This window comes from Eptesicus fuscus, chromosome 8, assembly GCF_027574615.1.
Source record: "Eptesicus fuscus isolate TK198812 chromosome 8, DD_ASM_mEF_20220401, whole genome shotgun sequence".
Classification (NCBI taxonomy): Eukaryota; Metazoa; Chordata; class Mammalia; order Chiroptera; family Vespertilionidae; genus Eptesicus; species Eptesicus fuscus.
This window is the reverse complement of record NC_072480.1, coordinates 41305280-41313914: the sequence shown is the minus strand read 5'-3', so window position 1 is coordinate 41313914 and position 8635 is coordinate 41305280. Positions and strand designations below refer to the sequence as shown.

Here is an 8635-nt window from a genome sequence, read left to right as displayed (position 1 = left end):
CCTTAGTCCGGGTGACGCCGTGCCCCTGGGTTCGGCCGAGACCAAACCAGAGGGAGTCGGACCTTCATTACCACCATTTGTCCACCATCCAGAGCTGAGGGGTCAGTGCTGACATGTACACATAAGGAACTACTGGACATTGAAATTGGGTCTCAGGGGAACTGTTGGTCCAGGGGGAAGCTCGCTGCAGATTGATTCATTTGCCTGTCAGCATAACTATTGTTGCTCGTCTCACATTCAGTTCTTATTAGTATATATCTAGTGACATATGATCTCGCTCATCTGGGGGAAATGATGAACAACATGGACTGAGGAACGAGAACGGAACCAGAAGCAAGGAGGCATCGATCGGACTGTCGGGCCTCAGAGGGAGGATAGGGGAGGGTAGGGGGAGGGTGGGGGGGAGGGGGAGAGTTCAACCAAAGGACCTGTATGCATGCATATAAGCCTATCCAACGGTTGAGTTCAACAGGGGATTGGGGCATGCGTGGGGAGAGGGGTGGGATGGGAATGGGGGGATGAGGACAAATATGTGACACCTTAATCAATAAAGAAATTTAAAAAAAAAAAAAAAAAAAGAATAGGCCTTAAGAAAATATGACAATATTTTATGAGAAAAAGCATATTCAACTGCCACCATCTATGTATGACCTTTGTGCAAAAAATGTGCATACACCCATAAGTAGAGAAAAAAAAGACTCAAGTAATGCTCCAGTGTTAACTGGTTATCTTTAAGGGTTAGGATTACAGTAATATTCATGTTATTTATACATTTAGGTTTTCTAAAAGAAGCACACAAATTATCAGAGAATAAGAGTATTTTAAAATAGAGTTCCAGGTGACATAGGGTTCTGCCAGACTCGCTAACCCATTTAAGCTCAGAGCCCTCCAAGTCTGGAGCAGCCATAATAAATAACATATGCAATCATTTAAAGCCAAAATCGGTTTATTTGGATTTGGGACTATGAGTAGTTCTGTCTCTACTGCCTGACCTCCTCCCACTGCGACTTCCCGGACCTAGAGGCGCTCAGGCTGCTGCTCAGGCTGCTGCTCCCGCTGCCGGAGCCCCGGCTGTGGTCCCTTTTTCTTTCTCTACTTCGTGAACTGTGCCTTTCACGACTTTTTTCCTGTGTGTCTGTGAGATTTCCTACCCCCGGGTCTACTCCTTTTCCTCTCAGCTTCTCCACTCCTTTTGCAGAAAAGGGCTAGACCGGGCTGCCTCCCGGGCCTGGCGTGGTGCTCGTGGTGGCGGCCCATCCTCTCTCCTCTCTGAGCTCTTCCCGAAGGAGGAGCCGTACCAATCTGGAGACAGGTCCCTATTAGCTTTCCCAGATCAACTGTTGGGATTTCCGAACGCGTGAAGAAAGACGCAGTGTTTCCCCTCGGGCATTGCTGTATTTCACACAAACCACGCATTGCCATTCTCCACCGGGTCACCCGGCAGAATTCGCACCGAGCTGCCGGCCTGCAGACCATCCTCCCTTAGACAGAGACAGGGCCGCTCGGCATTCTTCCCACAGGTACTGAACACACACATTGCCCTTCAGATGAGGTTCCGTGTTGCAGCTGACCGCGACCTGGATCACCTTCCCCGCGTTCTTGACCTTGGGGAGCACGTCCTCGGGTGGGCCTCCTCCTCGCTGCGCTCAGGACCGGCGTGGGGGTGGCGGGCACCCCTTGGGCGCTGCTCCATTCCAAACGTCCTGCACACGCCTCTGACAGGCAGGGTGGGACTTGACACTGGGAAATTGTGTTTCCGTGAACGCCCGTCACCGAATCTGCAAGCTCCCGTTTTACTGCAGAACAGACAGTTGGCTCGCTCTTCCCCATCATTCTCAGATCCGTGGCTGGTTCTGGGACTTGCCAAGTGGTGCTGTTTTCCAGCTCATTTTCCTCCTGCTCCAGCCTCTTCTGTGCAGCCTTCTCTCGTCCTAGCTTCTCCCACAGCTTCTGCTCCTCCTCCTCTTTCTGTTTTCACTGCGGTTTTTCCCATTCTTCTTCTAACTTGCTCTTCCTGCCGACTTCTAGCTGCCTCTTCCTTTTCCCTCTTGGTTCTGCATTCTTCTTGTGTCTTCTGCTCCCGCAGCAACCACTCCTCTTGTAACTGCTGCCTCTCTATCTCCAACAGCCTCTCTTTTTCTTGTTCAATAAAAGCTTCCTCCCTTTCCTCCTTCTTCTGTGAGGATCCCGAGTCTCTGAAGCCAGTGAGTTCCTGCCCACGATTCCTTCGTCTCCCCTTCTTCAGGGCCACCCTGGACTGTTTGGGGCTCAGTTTGTCCGGGAGCATCACTGTCTCCGGGGCCGCCTCGTTGCCAGTGCCACCATGCCCATCTATGTTATTTTATTTTATACTAGAGGCCCAATGCACAAAAATTCGTGCACTCGGGGGCGGGGTCCCTCAGCCTGGCCTGCACCCTCTCACAATCCGGGACCCCTCGGGTAGGGTCCCTAGGCCTGGCCTCTGATCAGAGCCTATCTGGGCTTTCCTTCCCGGGGCTGCAGGCAGCTGGCCTCCCCATCGCCCCCTCCCCGCTGCTGCCACTGCTTGCCATCTGTGCAGCCCAGCCGCCCCTCCCCTGCCACCAGTGGCCTCCCTCGCAGGTGACAGGCTGGGGTGCAATGGCTTGGCTGGCCTGGGCCTCCCTCTTTCTTTGCTGGGGGGAGGGGCCAGCCCTGTGAGGGGCCGTCTGCCTACCTGACCACCCCTAACTGCTGGCCTGCCTACCTGATCTCCCCTAACTGCTGGTCTGCCTACCTGATCACCCCTAACCCCTCTGCCTGCGCCTGATTGCCCTTAACCGCTTGCTTGGGGGCAGGGCCAGCACTGACTTCCCGTTGGCCAGCCTCCAGTCCACCCCACCCAAGGTTTTTATATATTAGGATACCTATATGTAAATACGTAGAATCATATAGATATATACATCTATATAACCATATGTATATCTACATGTACATATATCAACCTATATATATCTATATACAAAAAGATCTAGAAGTAGGACCATAGAAATGGAAGCAGAGAACAGACTGACAGATCTCAGAGGGAAGTGGGGTGGGGCAGGGAGGGAAGACATTAACCAAAGAATTCATATGCATATATGGACGCAGACAATAGTGTAGTGAAGGCCTAGGGAGGAGGTGGGAGCCAGGTGGAGGAGGGCAAAGGGGGAAAAATGGGGGATATCTTTAATACTCTCAACAATAAAATAAATTTTAAAACATATATCTATCTAAATAAGCATATAGAAATGTATATGTAGATACACATACAAAGGAAAACATTGAAGTGTTTTTGGAGAAGCATTGTTTGTTATTTTTCAGTGTCAAAGTTTTCAGGATGTGTGTGTGTGTGTGTGTGTGTGTGTGTGTGTGTGTGTATTTCTGTAGATTTGAAAACCTCTGAGTGGTAGGTAATTGTAGAGCTCATCTATTCTAACCCCTTGAAAAAATTAGATTTCCTCGGTAACACCCCCAAAAAAGTGGCTAAGTGCCCTCTATTTGTACACAGTCCTCTGTTGTGGGTCTCTGTTTATGAGGCCTACCATTCTAGATAAAAACATGTCCGGTAAAAATCCCCAGGACTAAAACTGTACTCAAACTTCTCTTCTCCAAGCACAGCGTCCTTGAGTGCCTATATTGGCATTTTGGTCTCTGTTTTGAAGTCTTGACGCACACTGGCAATGGGGAATGGCTCTATGAACATCATTATTAGGCTAGCTTGAGAGGACAATGTGTTATGAAAGCATGTCCCTCCATCTCAGACTTTAAAGAATTGATACAGCTGAGATTTTACTTAGCAGATGGTAGTTAAAGCATCATATATTTTTTAAATGTTGGATAAATTTCCTTGAATTTTATACAAGACTAAAGATCTCTGTTAGTGCCTATCTTCATAACTTCTTTGGTTTTTTTAAATGACTTCTACTTTACACTAACAACTCTTTCAGTGGCCTTTAATACATTCTCATAACACCTTGTAATATCAGTGTAGCATGTATGAAGAGGAGAAAAGACCTAGAGAAGAGGCAATATAGGGTGATTCACCTAGTTTCCTTGTTCAAAAAAACATAATAACTTTTGGGTACATTATTTGTAGAGAAAACACTCAAGGTTCACAATGATTTCTGGTAGCATAAACCTAACCTATTTCTGCATTATGCTCTGAGTTTCAGTGTTAATGTCTGTTGTCTTGACAGCAGCCATAATTTATGCTTTTAATTATACTTTTTTCAGCTCTAAACTCACATTGTTTCTTTACAGTAATGAAGTCACTATGCAGCAATGTCTTTGTCATAAAGTGATGGGGCATAATGAAAACATTATTGGAAAAAATTCCTGGGCAGAGAATGATAGCATATTTAAAGGTGAGTGGGAAACATTCTGTAAGTAACTAAAAACAGTATAAGAAGATGGATATGATTAAAGCCTTACAAATACTATATATTATATCTGTACACTGTAATGTCTGCTTTTTGGTTTTCCATTAAAATCATAGTATCAAAAGAGTGGATCAACTCTTGACCACGCTCAAGACTTCAGCTACCAAACAGTGGTGTCTCCATCCCATTTTAAAAGACTTCCAGAAAAGGGGTATTATGACCTTTCCTGGTAAGCCACTTATAAACCTATTTGTAAGAAATTCTCTCTTAAGCCAGAATTCTCTCTCATGCTGCATTTTCTTTCACTTAAGTTTTTTCTTTTTCTTAAATTCCTTAACAACTGCCAATTTTACCTCCCAAATACCTTTCCAATTGGCTACCTCCTTTTGATTGTTCTGACGTTTCAAATTCCACTCTATTCTGTTGTTCACACTGTTATGAAATAAGTCTCTTTAATATATAACTCATATGATTTATTCCTTTGCTTAAAATTCTCTGAAGTTTTTACCTTGCCTTTAGATAAAATTTAAACTTCTCATATGGCACAAAAGCCCTTCATAATCTAGTCCCTAAATGCTTGCTACTTAATTTTTTTCTGGAAAGTTAATTTGTTTCTTTTATTTTTCTTTGTATAAATAATGACAGCTGACTTATGCTGACCACTAACTATGTGCCAGGCACTCTGTAAGCAATTTTACATCTTCCTGGGCTTCCCTATTACCATAGAAGTTGTTATTGATCTCCAAAATAATAGGAAACTGAGATAACTTTTTTTCCTTTAGCAACACATTTTGTTTGCTCAATCTCTGTGAAGCACCAGGGATGAAATAGTGAACAACAGAGAAAAAATTCCTGCCTTGATGGAGCTTACATTCTGCTTCTGTTTCCAATTAAACAGGTTTGCTAATTATTTGTCTGCAAATGGACATGGACATTTTCTCTGGAAAGAAGCATGTGCAAAAGGGAGACAAAATTGCGGTGAAGGGACATGGGGGATAATGGGTAGAGGGAGATGGATGGTAGAATCATTGTGGATCAGTGATTCAGTCTGAAAAGGTTTCAATCTGAAAAGATCTGTGAACCCGGAGAAGCTGTGATTCCCACTTTATCTTCACCCCACAAGTATTTCATGCTCAAGTTGCATGGAATTATATGCAGTTGCTCAGATTCCAAAGATCTCTTGAGCCTCCCTGCCTCTGCATCACACTGGGCTTATGTCCACCAAAACAGGTGTCACAGAGTGCAGACACCAGTGTTTCCTCAGCCGATGCATACTATCAGGGTCAGAGTGGCATTGATCCAACCCTAATCCATAGAAAACCGTGCGCAGGTGCACCAGTTATTCTGAAGACTCTCCAGGTATGTCTGACATCTACGTGCAGCAACCTCCCATCCAGCCTCGCCCATGTCCATTGCTCCAACACTCTGAGATACTCATTTGAGGCTCTCCCACACTACTTGGAGATGCAGAGTACTGTTTCCTAGACCTACTTGAGCTATGAAGCCTGAAGGTCTAAAAGTGGCGTGGAAGTCCTTGGAGGCCTTGGCTGAAGCCAGGCTACCCTCCCCATTCGTTGTCACGCTCCCTCCCATTAAAGCAGCACGGGTGCTCCTGAGGGTCACAGAATGCCTTAGGAAGACAAGTCTTTCCACTTGGCCTGCTGCACTGGATCAGGGATGAGACATTAGGCTCCTTGCTGTCCTTTACAGCTCCTCCCCCACCCCCCCATCCATCTACCCTCCCCATCAAGCTAAACTCCAAAGCCAGCTCCAGGCTGCCTGTCCACCTGTTGACAACCCATGCTTAGACGTGCCCAAATCCTATTTAGAGTCCAGGCATGAGCCCGTCCATCACTGACTTTTCTGTTGGCTTGTCTGTTTCTCCTGCTAGACTGTAAACAACCTCAGGGAAGAAGAGCACGTGCTCCTCTCCAGAATCCCCCCTCGTGCTGCGGTGTGTACCTCAGTCCTCTCTTCCTTCTTTTATTTTCCCTCTTATTAAGTTACTCAGATGGGATCATTCCCTTTATGTGTCAACTTGGCTAAGCTACATTGCCCAGATATTTGGTCCAGCACCAGTCTAGATGTTGCTGTGAAGTTGTTTTTAAAGATGAGATTTAACATTTGTTTATTTTTAAATATATGTTATTGATTTTTACAGAGAGGAAGGGAGAGGGATAGAGAGTTAGAAACATCGATGAAAGAGAAACATCGACCAGCTGCCTCCTGCACACCCCCCACTGGGGATGTGCCTGCAACCAAGGTACATGCCCTTGACTGTAATTGAATCTGGGACCCTTCAGTCTGCAGGCCGACGCTCCAACCACTGAGCCAAACCGGTTAGGGCTATTTTTTATTTTTGTTAATCCTCACCTGAGAATATTTTTTGCATTGATTTTTTAGAGAGAGTGAGAGGAAGGGAGTGGGGGAGGGGAGGAGAGGGAGAGAGAGAGAGAGAGAGAGAGAGAGAGAGAGAAAGAGAGAGAGAGAAACATCAATGTGAGAGAGACTCATCGATTGGTTGCCTCTCGCACGTGTGGGAATCAAACCCTTGACCATTTGGTGCAAGGGCCGATGCTCTAACCATTGGGAACACTGGCTAGAGCATAAGATGAGATTAACATTTATATCAGTAGACTTTGAATAAAGAAAATTACTTTCCATAATTCAGGTGAGCCTCATCCAATAACTTAAAAACCTTAAAAGAAAAAAAATAGGTCCCCCAAGAAAGAAGGAATTCTGCCTCCAGACTCAAGCTGCAGCATCAGTTCTTCCCTGGGTCTGTCTCTAGCCAGCTTGCTTGCTCTGTAGAATTCAGAATTACCATTCTCCACAATTGCTTGAGTCAATTCCTTAAAATAAATCTGTCCCCACCTCACCATCCTTCCCCCCACACACATACACACACAAACACACTCTATTGGTTTTGTTTCTCTGGAGAACCCTGACTAATACACCAGATCCCTTTCCTTGAATGCCCTTTTTAATATAGTCTGGACTATAAAAATTCAACTTACCACATCTATCCCTTTTTTCTTCTCTCCCAACCTACCTCTTTCCTCTTTCAGTCTCTGCAAAAGTTTTCAGATTTTGAGTATTAACTTGAGAGAACTAATTTTTGCCATGGACAAAGTACATTTTTCTTCTATGCAGGCAGTACAAGAGTTAAATAATCACAAGGAGGCAGCACAGTCTAGGATTTGGAATATAAAGCCTGACTCTACACACCTTGGACTTGATTCTGGTTCCAGTGTACAAGCGTGTGACGTGGGATGAATTATTTAACTCCTTTGTTTTACACTTTCCTCATCTGTGAAAAGGGATAATAATAATTCCTGTCTCATAGAATTATTATGAAGATTGGGAATTAGTAGTTGCAAAGTGCTTACAGTGGTGCCTGAAAGGCAATATGTGCAAGCAACAAATGTTTGGTAATGTTATAGCCCACATTATAAGCTATTTAACTAGGGCTGAGGATCAAACTGGGTTTGATAATAACCATTCACAATTTTATAGTATATTTCCAAACAATAATAAAGAACAAAATTACATATAGTAATGTCCCTCATAATGGACGTTTTGGTCAATAACAAACCACATGTATAAAGCTGGTCCCCTAAGATTATAATGGAGCTGAAAAGGTCCTATCACCTAGTGACTGGTAGCTGTGATATTTGGGAGTGCTCACGTGTTTGTGCTGATGCTGGTGTAAACAAACCTACTGCACTGAAGTGGTATAGAAGTCTAGCACATACAGTTATGTACAATATATAACAGTTGATAATGACAATGAATACGTTGCTGGTTTATGTATTTACTGTACTATACCTTTTAATCATTATTTTAGAGTGCATTCTTTCTACTTACAAAAAAAAGTTTGCCGTATTGCACTGGCAGAAGCCTCATACATCTCATTTACTGCGTCTCTTGATTGCATCATTTTCTCTGGTGCTTGATTTAATCCCATGTTGTTTTGTTCATCATGGTCTCTAGGTGTACAAAATCGACTGTTAATGTTACTACATCAAGTAATTGACCTGGAAACAGAACTAAAAGTGATTAAGGACTATGAAGGTGGAAAATCAGTGATGGTTATTGCTCAGCAGTCAGGCATGTCCCATTCCACCATAGCTATGGTCTTAAAGAATAAAAACAATGTGACAGAAGCTGTTAAAGGCATTCATGGAAGGCAGCAAGACTAGCGAAAGTTTGAGAAGGGTCTTTGTCCGACTAGGAGAAACTTCTAGTGACCTGGA

The 8635-nt window shown here is 44.3% G+C and overlaps 1 pseudogene; it reads right to left on the bottom strand.

The window, feature by feature from the left end:
- Positions 1–980: 980 nt before the first annotated feature.
- On the bottom strand, positions 981–8346 carry LOC103288400 (U2 small nuclear ribonucleoprotein auxiliary factor 35 kDa subunit-related protein 2-like; annotated as a pseudogene).
- Between the last annotated feature and the right edge of the window lie 289 nt (positions 8347–8635).